Source organism: Arachis ipaensis, chromosome B09 (genome assembly GCF_000816755.2).
Source record: "Arachis ipaensis cultivar K30076 chromosome B09, Araip1.1, whole genome shotgun sequence".
NCBI classification, from domain to species: domain Eukaryota; kingdom Viridiplantae; phylum Streptophyta; class Magnoliopsida; order Fabales; family Fabaceae; genus Arachis; species Arachis ipaensis.
The window spans coordinates 33,065,018-33,075,710 of record NC_029793.2 but is presented as its reverse complement, the minus strand read 5'-3'; the positions used below and the strand labels follow the sequence as shown (position 1 = coordinate 33,075,710).

Here is a 10,693-nt window from a genome sequence, read left to right as displayed (position 1 = left end):
CTCAACTCATAAGACCCCATAATCACCAAAAATATTTACTCGCCTAAATAACAATTTATAACAACTCCTAAGAACAAAATGAGTTTTAATAAAAACGCCCCTACCTCAAAGTCGAAACTCGCAAAACCAAAACGCGTCAAAAACCCCTTTTTCCTCGGCCAGCGACAGCAGCAACCGTAACCTCAGCTTTATCCACTTCCGCAACAACCGAAACAGCTTGAATTGTAACATACAATAACCGAAACTCGATCCTAAGGTATTCACGTCGCAGGAATCTTAGTAACATATAACAAAATAGTGACTAACAGAGTTCGAAACAAGGGACAGCTTACCGGACTTACGATTAACCGAGAACACGGAGCAGCAACTGTAACATCCCTTCCAGCAAAATAGAAGCTCTTGGGTTGCTTTAAGCAACAGATAAATAAATATTATCTCTTGGGTTGCATTTAAGCAACAAATAAGCAAACAATATCTCTTAGGTTGCCTCAAGCAACAGATAATCATACCATAAGTACTTTACTCTTTCCTTTTTCTTTCATAATTGTAAATACGCAAGCGGGACAAGACCCACGCCTTTGCCAACAATCTCGTATACCAAATAATCTTTTCTTAAAAGAATCATTGAAGTTATTATCATTAAATAAGCCTTAAATATTGATTTTGATTAAGTCCTTATACTTTTATAAAAATTTAGACATAATCTCCTTTAAAAATAGGACTTAGCCACCCTTACGGGTTCCTTCTTTCTCAACATTTCATCAGCCTCTTTTAGCAGTTGCCACAACAATATATATTCTCAAAAACATTTGATAATAGTATAGAAAATCTATTTCTTAAATTCCATATCCAAAATAATTGCCAACACAACTTGGCAGCCTGATTTCCATTTTGTTTTTAAAATATCAAATGAATTCGGAATCATGCAAACTTTATATTCATGCGACCGTCTCGGATTAAACTTTCTATTAAACTAAAAATCATAATTTTTCACTGACTCTAGCTTCGGGAATATAAGCAAAACCATGACTGCTCTGCAGTGTTTTAAAACCAGAAGACAGCAGCAGCATACAACATTCGAAATTTCATATAAAATCCAAATTAAATCCAACTACCTTTAAAATTAATGTGGTTAAACATAACTCATCCAAATTTCTTTCTCAATTGGTTCCAGGGTCATACCATTTTTAATGAAGAAGTAACGTAGCTTCGAAGTTAGATAATTCTCTGCAGAATTCTGTTTTACAAATCATTGAACACAACCTCTTCCTAGTCCCATAACTCACTTATTAAAACATGGAAAACCCTGAAATTTAAATTACTTATGCTAAACATACTTAATTTTCAGCTCCAATTGGTTGCATCTCAATATCTGATGCGCATAAACTAGTTATGCTACGATTTAGGAAATGGCACGATCGGCAAAATTCCTTCCGGCAAGTGCACCGGTTATCGTCAAGTAAAAACTCACAATAGAGTGAGGTCGAATCCCACAAGGATTGGTTGAGTGAGCAATTCGGATTAGAAGTGTGTTCTAGTTGAGCGGAATCAAGATTGAGATGAGAATTGCGGAATGTAAAATTGGCGGGAAAAGTAAATGACAAGAAATTGAAATGGCGGAATCTTAAATTGCATGAATTAAAGAGCAGAAACTAAATTGCTGAAATTAAAACTTGAATAGGTTTTCCCTTTTTCACCTCCTCCTAACCTCTGAGGAAATGGTGCTTTTGGTTGGTATATTTCCAGCATGCCTTTTTGCAGTTCCTTGGCTTGCTCAGTTCCACTTTCCTACTTAACTTCTTCCACTCCTTCCTTCAAGATTTCTGGCTCCTGCTCTGAGGGCCTGATTCCTTCTTCTTCTGAAACTTCCTTCAATATAGTGATGGCCTTGCATTCTTCCCATCTCACTCTCTTTTGTTCCCCTTTAGGATTCTTTTCTGTGTCACTAGGGAACACTGCAGTTGATTTGACGGCCTGTTGAGATAGCTCACCTACTTGCGACTCCATCCTCTTGAGTTTGTCCTCTCTGGTTCGGTATATGGAGGAGTTGATGTCTCTCCTCTCCTACCTGTCATACAAGAACACAGCACAGGCACAAACTAGTGAAATACTCTTGGTTAATGGAAGAGTATGGTTAGAGCAATTGAGGAATTAATTCAAACAGTTAGTGAGTCAGTGAGTTAGTTGCTTAAATTTAAAGGCATAAAGAAAGAAAGCATGTAACCGAGTGCAAAAATTAAAATTCAACAAGTAACTTGAACAGAATTAACAAAGCAAGAGAAATTGCTCAATCTAGTTAACTTCCAATTTGAGAATTGTCATTCGAAAACCAATCCCCGGCAACGGCGCCATAAACTTGATGCGCATAAACTAGTTATGAGAGAGCAACCCTGGAGGAGAAAACTTGGTCGAACACGTTTAAGCTCCAGTTTGAGGTCAAACTGGAGCTTAAACGTGGAACTCCTTCCTGAGTGGCATTATCATTCTGGCGTTTAACCTCCAGTTTAAGGTCAAACTGGAGGTTAAACTTCAATTCCAGCATTTCTTAGCCTTCATGATTCTGGCGTTTAAGCTCCAGTTTAGGCTTAAACTGGAACTTAAACTTCACATGTGATATTCAAGCTTCCTTTATTGATTTTGTTGCTTCCTTGCCTAGCCTCTTCTTCCCTGAAATCATCCTAACAATTGCATCAAAGTCTTGCAAAATTTCATGAGAAATCTTCCATTCATAGCATTCAAGTAATATAACTAAAACTCATGGATATTGCATCAAAATCATATTGTTTGGATGGTTCATTGCTTTGTTATTCTTTTAACCATTCTTGGTTACTTTAAGCTCAAGAAAGTGCATAAAACCACTAAAACTAACAGAAAAATACTAGTGAAACTAGCCTAAGATGCCTTGGCATCAATATCTATCCAGGATCAAAAGTTATAAACTCCCAAAGTTACTAATTTAAGAAAACAGAATCTGGCTTTTTCTGCATAATGTATCATCCTTCAAAAATTCATATCTTTAAAACTACAAGTCCAATTGTTCTGAAATTTTACGGCATTAAAATAATAGGAATAAAGTTTTATTTAAAATTGGTTCCATTTCAAAATTCAAACTGAAAAATTTTCAATAGAAGAAACAAGTTGCTGCTGTGTTAAACGTTCTGCAGAAAAACCAGATTTGACATCCCCAATTCAAAAATTTATCATAAATCATAAACTTAATGAAAAAGTCTCAAATTTACCATTTTAGTTCCTTATATCCCCAAGTTTAACCCAGGCTTGGTCTCATGCAATTCCGATCATTACATAAGTAGTTATAGCTTTTCAAAGTTTCTGACTTCGTTTAAAATTATGCAGGAAATCAGATTTTAGAGTTCAACTTTGAAAAACCATAACTAATTTTCTAGTTGATACGAAACCTTAAAAATTGAATTTTCACAATTACACTTAATATAATTTACTTAACATTTAAATTCTCATCATTTCAGTCACTATAGAGCCACTGATTCACTTTCAAAGTTGCTGTTTAATTTCAAGAGAACCTAATTTTCAGTAAACCATTTTGTATTCAAAATCCAACCCTTCAATACCCCTCAAAACCAATTCCAAATCAACCACCAACCAAGTTTATTAACATTACAATATACCAAATAACAGCTCAACGGCAACAAATCCAACATAACCCATTAAAATTCAGAAATTCTCAATAATTAGTCATCAAACAATTCCCAATCCACATAATCAATCAATATCACTAATCAACAATTCCAAATCACAATCTCAACCATTCCAATCACAATTTCAGCCACAATTCAATATTCACATAATCAATCAATTACTCACAGCTATTAAATCTATTTGCAGTTATTCAATAAACCTTGTAGGCATTCTTAAATTGAAATCGTTTAAACCCCCTACCTCGATTAGCTAAACCGGAAGGAATTAACCACGATAAACCTGCTCTTTTTGAATTCATAGCAGCAGCAACAATTCCAACATAATTGGGACACGGCAGCAGCATCAACCATGATCACACTCGCAACAACAACAATTTTGATAGCCCCAGCAGAACACAACAACACTAAAACAAAGGTATCGGCTACCGTAATTAAAATAAGAATATAACAGAGAAACAAAATGCTAAATAGAACAAGAGTGGAAACATTACAGGGTTAGAATGGAGGTTCAGAGTCAAAATGAAGAAGATGGCGCAACAGTTTGTCTTCTCTAGCGATGAGCTCCAATTGTGGCGATTCCAACGAATACAGTATAATTAGGAATATTAGAGGCCGAGACAGGATCATTTCAAAGCGACAAGGGTTCAGAAATGGTAACTCTAGTAGCTAGGACAGAATTGACTCACCCATAACGATAGCGGCGACCAGGAATTCCAAAGACAAACCCTAGTAGCAACGGCAGCGGCGCTGCCTCCTCCTAGTCGTCGTGTTCTCCTTCTTCCTGTACGCGTTCTACTTCGCTCATCACCCCACTTCACGCAGTGGCGTTCTCCTCTTGTAGTGACTTGAACGGCGGCGGCGATCCCAAACAGAGACAGCGACATCGTCTCCCCTTCTCTCCACGCGCAGCAGCTCTGATCGATGATGGTAGCAGCGACGGATGCACGAGGATGATGAAGTCGAAGCCTTCTTGATCATCCCAGCGTCTTCCTCCTATTCCCTTACTCCCCGACTCCCGACTTCCTCCATCTCCCGACTATCGAGCTCCCCTTTCTCTCTTCACTGTTTCTTTCCTTTTCTCTGAACGTATGTAGTGTGCGTTTTGTGAAATTAGGGTATCAATTAGGAAATTTGTGATCTTAAATTAAATTAGGTTTTGATTTGATAAATTAGGGAAAAATATATACAAGTAATATAACAATTTTATAAAATATTTATGATAGGATAACAATTTAGAATTTAAATATAATGCTATAAAGATTACTTTTAAAATACATAAAATTTTATTTATTAATCTATTAACGAGCTCAAATAATTATTTTTAATTTAAATCATAAAATAAATATACTAATCACATTTTTATAAAATGTAGTTTAAACTCAATATTCAATTATTCAAATTAAATGATATAATTTTTTTTATTATTTTTCTATCACCGAAACTTTAATTTTAATTTACAAAATATCTAATTATAATAAAATTACTTAAAAATATTAATTGATTCAAAATAAAACTATCTCCGAATCTATTTAATTAGTTCTAATAAAATAATTTCTAAAATTATAAAGTTTAAACTTAATAAGATAAATTCACAATTTATTCATATTTAGGTTTCCAAAAACGCGGGATGTTACAGTTTTTACTTTTGATAAGTTTAGATCATATCTTATTGGCTCAAAGTAGTTGTGTTCACTGATCATGCAGCACTCAAATACTTGCTTACCAAACAAGAATCTAAGCCCAGACTAATAAGGTGGATTCTGCTGCTCCAAGAATTTGATATTGAGATTAAAGATAGGAGTGGAGCAGAGAACAAGGTAGCTGACCACCTCTCAAGGATCCCACAAGAAGAAGAAATGCAGCAAGTAGCAGTTAATGAAAGCTTCCCTGATGAACAATTGATGATGATACGAGTAGCCCCTTGGTTTGCAGACATAGCTAACTTCAAGGCTATTGGGGAGCTACCAACCAACATCAATAAGCACATGAGGAGGAAGCTAATTAAGGATGCCAAACACTACATCTGGGATGACCCCTATCTGTTCAAAAAGTGTGCTGATGAAATCCTAAGAAGGTGTATATCCCATGAAGAAGGGCAGGAAGTGTTATGGTAGTGCCATGGATCCGCATATGGAGGTCACTTCAGTGGAGAAAGAACAGCAGCAAAAGTATTTCAATCCGGATTTTACTGGCCAACAATGTTTAAGGATGCCAAGGAAATGGTGTCAAGGTTTGATGAATGCCAAAGAGCTGGTAATCTAACCAAGAGAAATGAGATGCCACAGTAATTCATACTAGAGTTGGAGCTATTTGATGTCTGGGGGATTGATTTCATGGGACCCTTCCCAACTTCCTACTCAAATAGCTACAAATTAGTGGCTGTTGATTATGTCTCAAGGTAGGTAGAAGCCATAGCCACTGCAACAAATGACAACAAGGTTGTGATAAGCTTCTTGAGAAGGAACATCTTCAGCAGATTTGGAGTTCCCAGAGCTCTCATTAGTGATGGAGGGACACACTTCTACAACAAACAACTCGAGACACTCCTTCTCAGATATGGAGTAAAGCACAAAGTGGCAACCCCATACCACCCACAGACCAACGGGCAAGCTGAAATCTCCAACAGAGAGCTGAAATAAATCCTTGAAAAAATTGTTGGAAGCTCAAAAAAGGATTGCTCTACGAAACTGGATGATGTACTATGGGCCTACAGAACAGCCTATAAGACTCCCATTGGGATGTCTCCATACCAACTGGTATATGGCAAGGCTTATCACTTACCAGTTGAACTTGAGCATAGAGCATTTTGGGCTCTAAAAATGTTAAACTATGATGAGCAAGCTATTGGAGAAAAGAGATTAATGCAACTCAATGAGCTGGAGGAGTTTAGAAATCAAGCATATGAGAATGAAAAAATCTACAAAGAGAACACAAAAAGGTAGCATGACCAAAAGATAGCAAGAAGGGAGTTTACTAAAGGACAGAAGGTGTTACTCTACAACTCAAGACTCAAGTTCTTCCCTGGGAAACTTAAGTCTCGATGGTCAGGACCTTTCACCATACTCAAGGTGTTTCCTTATGGTCATGTGGAGCTCATAGAGGACAAGACTCAGAGAACTTTTACTGTCAATGGCCATAGACTCAAGCACTACTAGGGAGGCTCCTTAGAGGAGCAGAGAGTGAGTTACAAGCTGATGACAAGTCATCCTAGCCTGTTTTAACTAGTCTTTTTCTTTTGTTTTCATTAGAATTATGCACTTTCTTGAGCTACAAGCAAGCTAATTGAGTAGATTTTCATGTTTCCCTTGATTGAACCAACCATATATGAATTCATGCCATTTCATGAGGTTTTATGCTATATTTGTTGCATATTATGAAAGAATGAAGATCTCATGATTTTGAGCATAGCTTTGATGAGTTTGGTTGATTAATGATAGGTGAAGAAAGCTTGGAGAAAGGTTGAAGCAAAGAGGAATGGCTAGGAGTGAAGAGAGGACAATGGAATAAGTGAAATTGAACCAGGAAGCAAGAAGTTAGCCCCAACGTTAGCCCCCTAACTTGGAGGCTAACGTTGGAACTTGAAATTTCCTCCCTGGCCATCCCACGTTTGCGCCAACGTTAGCCCCCTAACTTGGAGGCTAACATTGGCACATGAATTCCTCCCTGGGCCACCAACGTTTGCGCCAACGTTAGACCCCTAACTTGGGGGCTAACGTTGGCACATGAATTTCAAGGGAGAAGGGCTAACGTTGGCACATGAAAGCATAAGGGAGAGAGGCCAACGTTTGCGCCAACGTTAGCCCCCTAACTTGGAGGCTAACGTTGGCGCCACTAGCACCAAGGGAAGGCCAACGTTAGGGTCAAAGTTAGACCCCTAACGTTGGCACCAACGTCCAAACCAGAAAAATGTGCCAACTGATATGAAAAGTTGGAGCCAAAGTTAGACCCCTAAACCCTAAACCCCTAACTTTGGCTCAAACTTTTGGTCCAACTTTGGCTAACTTCAAAACCGGTTCAATTGGTTCACTTTGGTTCTTCTTCAAACTTCAAGAGCAATCAACCAAGGCCTCTTTCAACCCAATTCCACCAAGAGCAAAGGCCCAACTCAAGGCTTTAAGATCATTTGAAGAAAGTGTATAAATAGGATAGAATTCAAGTTATTCAGAGAGCTTTCCTTTTGGAATTTTCATAATAGTTTTCGGAGAGCTTTTGAACTTTAATTTCTTTGTTTCCATTGCTTTCAATTTCATTTTACTTTTGTCTTGGATCTTGGATTGGAGAATTGAAGAAATTCTGTTTCAATCTCAATCTTGGATCTCTCTGTTTATTTACTGCTTAATTGAATTTCTGTTTCTGTTACTTACTTCTCATCTAATTCCTTTGCAATTTACAATTCCCTTGCAATTGTTCTTGTTGGATCTAGGAAGGCATTGAGATCTAGACTTGGTTTTCTAGTCTCTGGGTCCTGAGATCCAAATCTCCAATTTACATTCTGTTCCTTACTTTCTTATGTTCACTTACTTTTCTGCTTCATATCCGGTTCAATCCCAATTCCCTTTTACCCTTCTGTTTGATGCAATTTAATTTTTCCTTGTTTAATTTCTGCAAATCCACATCCCAATCCCCTTTACATTTCAAGCAATTTACATTCCTTGCAATTTAAGATTCCGCAATTTACATTTCTTGCATTCTAAGTTTCTGCCATTTAATTTCTTGTTCTTTAAGTTTCAGCGGTTCAGAACAATTGCTCTTTTGGTGGAGGACCACTTGAGGACCCACATCAACATTTATCCACTTTCTTGAGGATATGCAACACTGTCAAAACTAATGGAGTGCCCCCTGACAGTTACAAGCAGATGCTATTCCCATTTTCTCTCAGGGACAAGGCCACTCAATGGTTAGAATCTTTTCCAAGAGACAGCATCAACAACTGGGATGATTTGGTAACTAAGTTCCTTGCAAAATTTTATCTACCTCAGAGGATTATAAGGTTAAAGGCTGAGATTCAAACATTTACACAAATGGAGGCCGAACCCATCTATGAGGCATGGGAAAGGTACAAAGCTCTGATCAGGAAATGTCCCTCCTGTGGAAAGACTAGCTTTAGAGGGATCCAAATCAATCAGCAAATTCCAATTTCAATCAATAGCTGAGTTTGACAACTCAAGTGTCACCAATTACTCAACCAAAGCAAAGGGAGAAAATTTTAAATTATTTATATCATAAATAGAAGAAAGCAATCATAAATAGGAAATACCTCAAATTGCATTAAATAAAGAAATCAATTCTTACATGGAGTTCATAAGCCAAATTGAAAAGATAAATAACAATTAAAGTAATAGAATAAATAAAAGTAGAAAATAAATTAAAGGAACATTGAACCTGGAATGAAGAGAAGTAGCCTAATCATAATATAAATCCTAAATCCTAAATCCTAATCCTAAATCCTAAGAGAGAGGAGAGAGCCTCTCTCTCTAAAAGCTACATCTAAAACCTAAAATTATGAATAATGAATGTTGTATCAATTGTTTTTTTAATGAATGGATTGATTCTTCCACTTTATAGCCTCTAATCTGTGTTTTCTGGGCCAAAAACTGGGTCAAAAACAGCCCAAAAATTGCTCCCAGCAATTTCTAGTATGTAGAGGTCGCTGCAAAGTCACGTGGAAGCGTCGTCCACGCGTTAGCATGGATTGAGTTTTTGCCAAGTCACGTGTCCGTGTGATCCATGCGTGCGCATCACCTGGCTTCGGGGATGCTATGGTAAATTATATATCGTTACGAAGCCCCGGACGTTATCTTTTCAACGCAACTGGAACCGCGTCATTTGGACCTCTGTAGCTCAAGTTATGGTCGATTTAGTACCAAGAGGTCAGGCTGGACAGCTTTAGTAGTTCCTTCAGTTTCTTGTATTCCTTCCACTTTTGCATGCTTCCTTTCCATCCTCTAAGCCATTCCTGTCCTGTAATTTCTGAAATCACTTAATGCACATATCACAGCATCGAATGGAGAGCACGAAGCATGTTTTCAATCATAGCACAAAATCAAGAAGGAAATTGTAAAACCATACAATTTATATGAATAAGTGAGTAAAGAGTTGATAAAAACCACTCAAATTAGCACAAGATAAACCATAGAATAGTGGTTTATCAGAAGCCCCTCTCCCCTCATCTCAAATATGCATACCTTGGTGAAGAGGATATTCTTCCAGTAATCATCAATTCATCCTTGAGCACACAAAATAAAACCAAACTGATTGAGGTGTTGAAGACTCACAAGACAGCTTTAGAATGGACAATTGATGACATCAAGGGCATTAGTGATGACATGTTACCATGTCATATTTTTTCTATGCTTTTTCCTTTGTTTTCAATAGGTTTTATGCACTTTCTTGAGCCATAAGCAAGCCAAGTGGGTAGATTTTCATGCTTCCTTTGATTTAATCAACCATGTATGAATTCATGCTATTTCATGAGGTTTTATGCTAAAATTGTCACATATTATGAAAGAATGAATATCTCATGATTTGGCTAACGTTAGGCATGAAGATTACTCCCTGGGCACCCCACGTTTGCGCCAGCGTTAGCCCCCTAACTTGGAGGCTAACGTTGGCACATGAAAATTCAAGGGGGAGCAAAAGTTTGCGCCAACGTTAGCCCCTAACTTTTGGGCTAACGTTGGCGCCATGAGTGTGCAAGGGGTATACTTCCAACAAGAATAACTTGAGCTACAGAGCTCCAAATGAGGTGATTCAAGAAGCATTGGAAAGTAGGAATCAAGATCTTTCCAAACATATATGGCACTGCATGGTGGACACTAAAATTGAGGGAGAAAACTGCCCCGCAATGTGCATAAACGAACATGGTGACAACCTGCAGTGAGGCCAACTGACCTCTGCACCTTCAACGGAGTATTACTCGAGCTGTAGAGCTCCAAATAATGTGCTCCCAACGGCATTGGAAAGTAGACATCCAGGGCTTTCCAACAATGTATAATAGTATGGGATGGACAATATGTTTG

The 10,693-nt window shown here is 37.6% G+C and overlaps 1 long non-coding RNA gene across 1 annotated transcript in view; it reads right to left on the bottom strand.

Moving 5' to 3' along the window:
- LOC110266956 overlaps positions 1-4,691 on the bottom strand; it is a 17,209-nt gene extending 12,518 nt beyond the window's left edge. Inside the window, exons 1-2 of the long non-coding RNA XR_002354257.1 lie at positions 4,166-4,691; positions 1,283-1,285 (exon numbers count right to left, since the gene is read on the bottom strand). This is a non-coding gene — a long non-coding RNA (uncharacterized LOC110266956). The remainder of the gene's footprint in view (positions 1-1,282; positions 1,286-4,165) is intronic.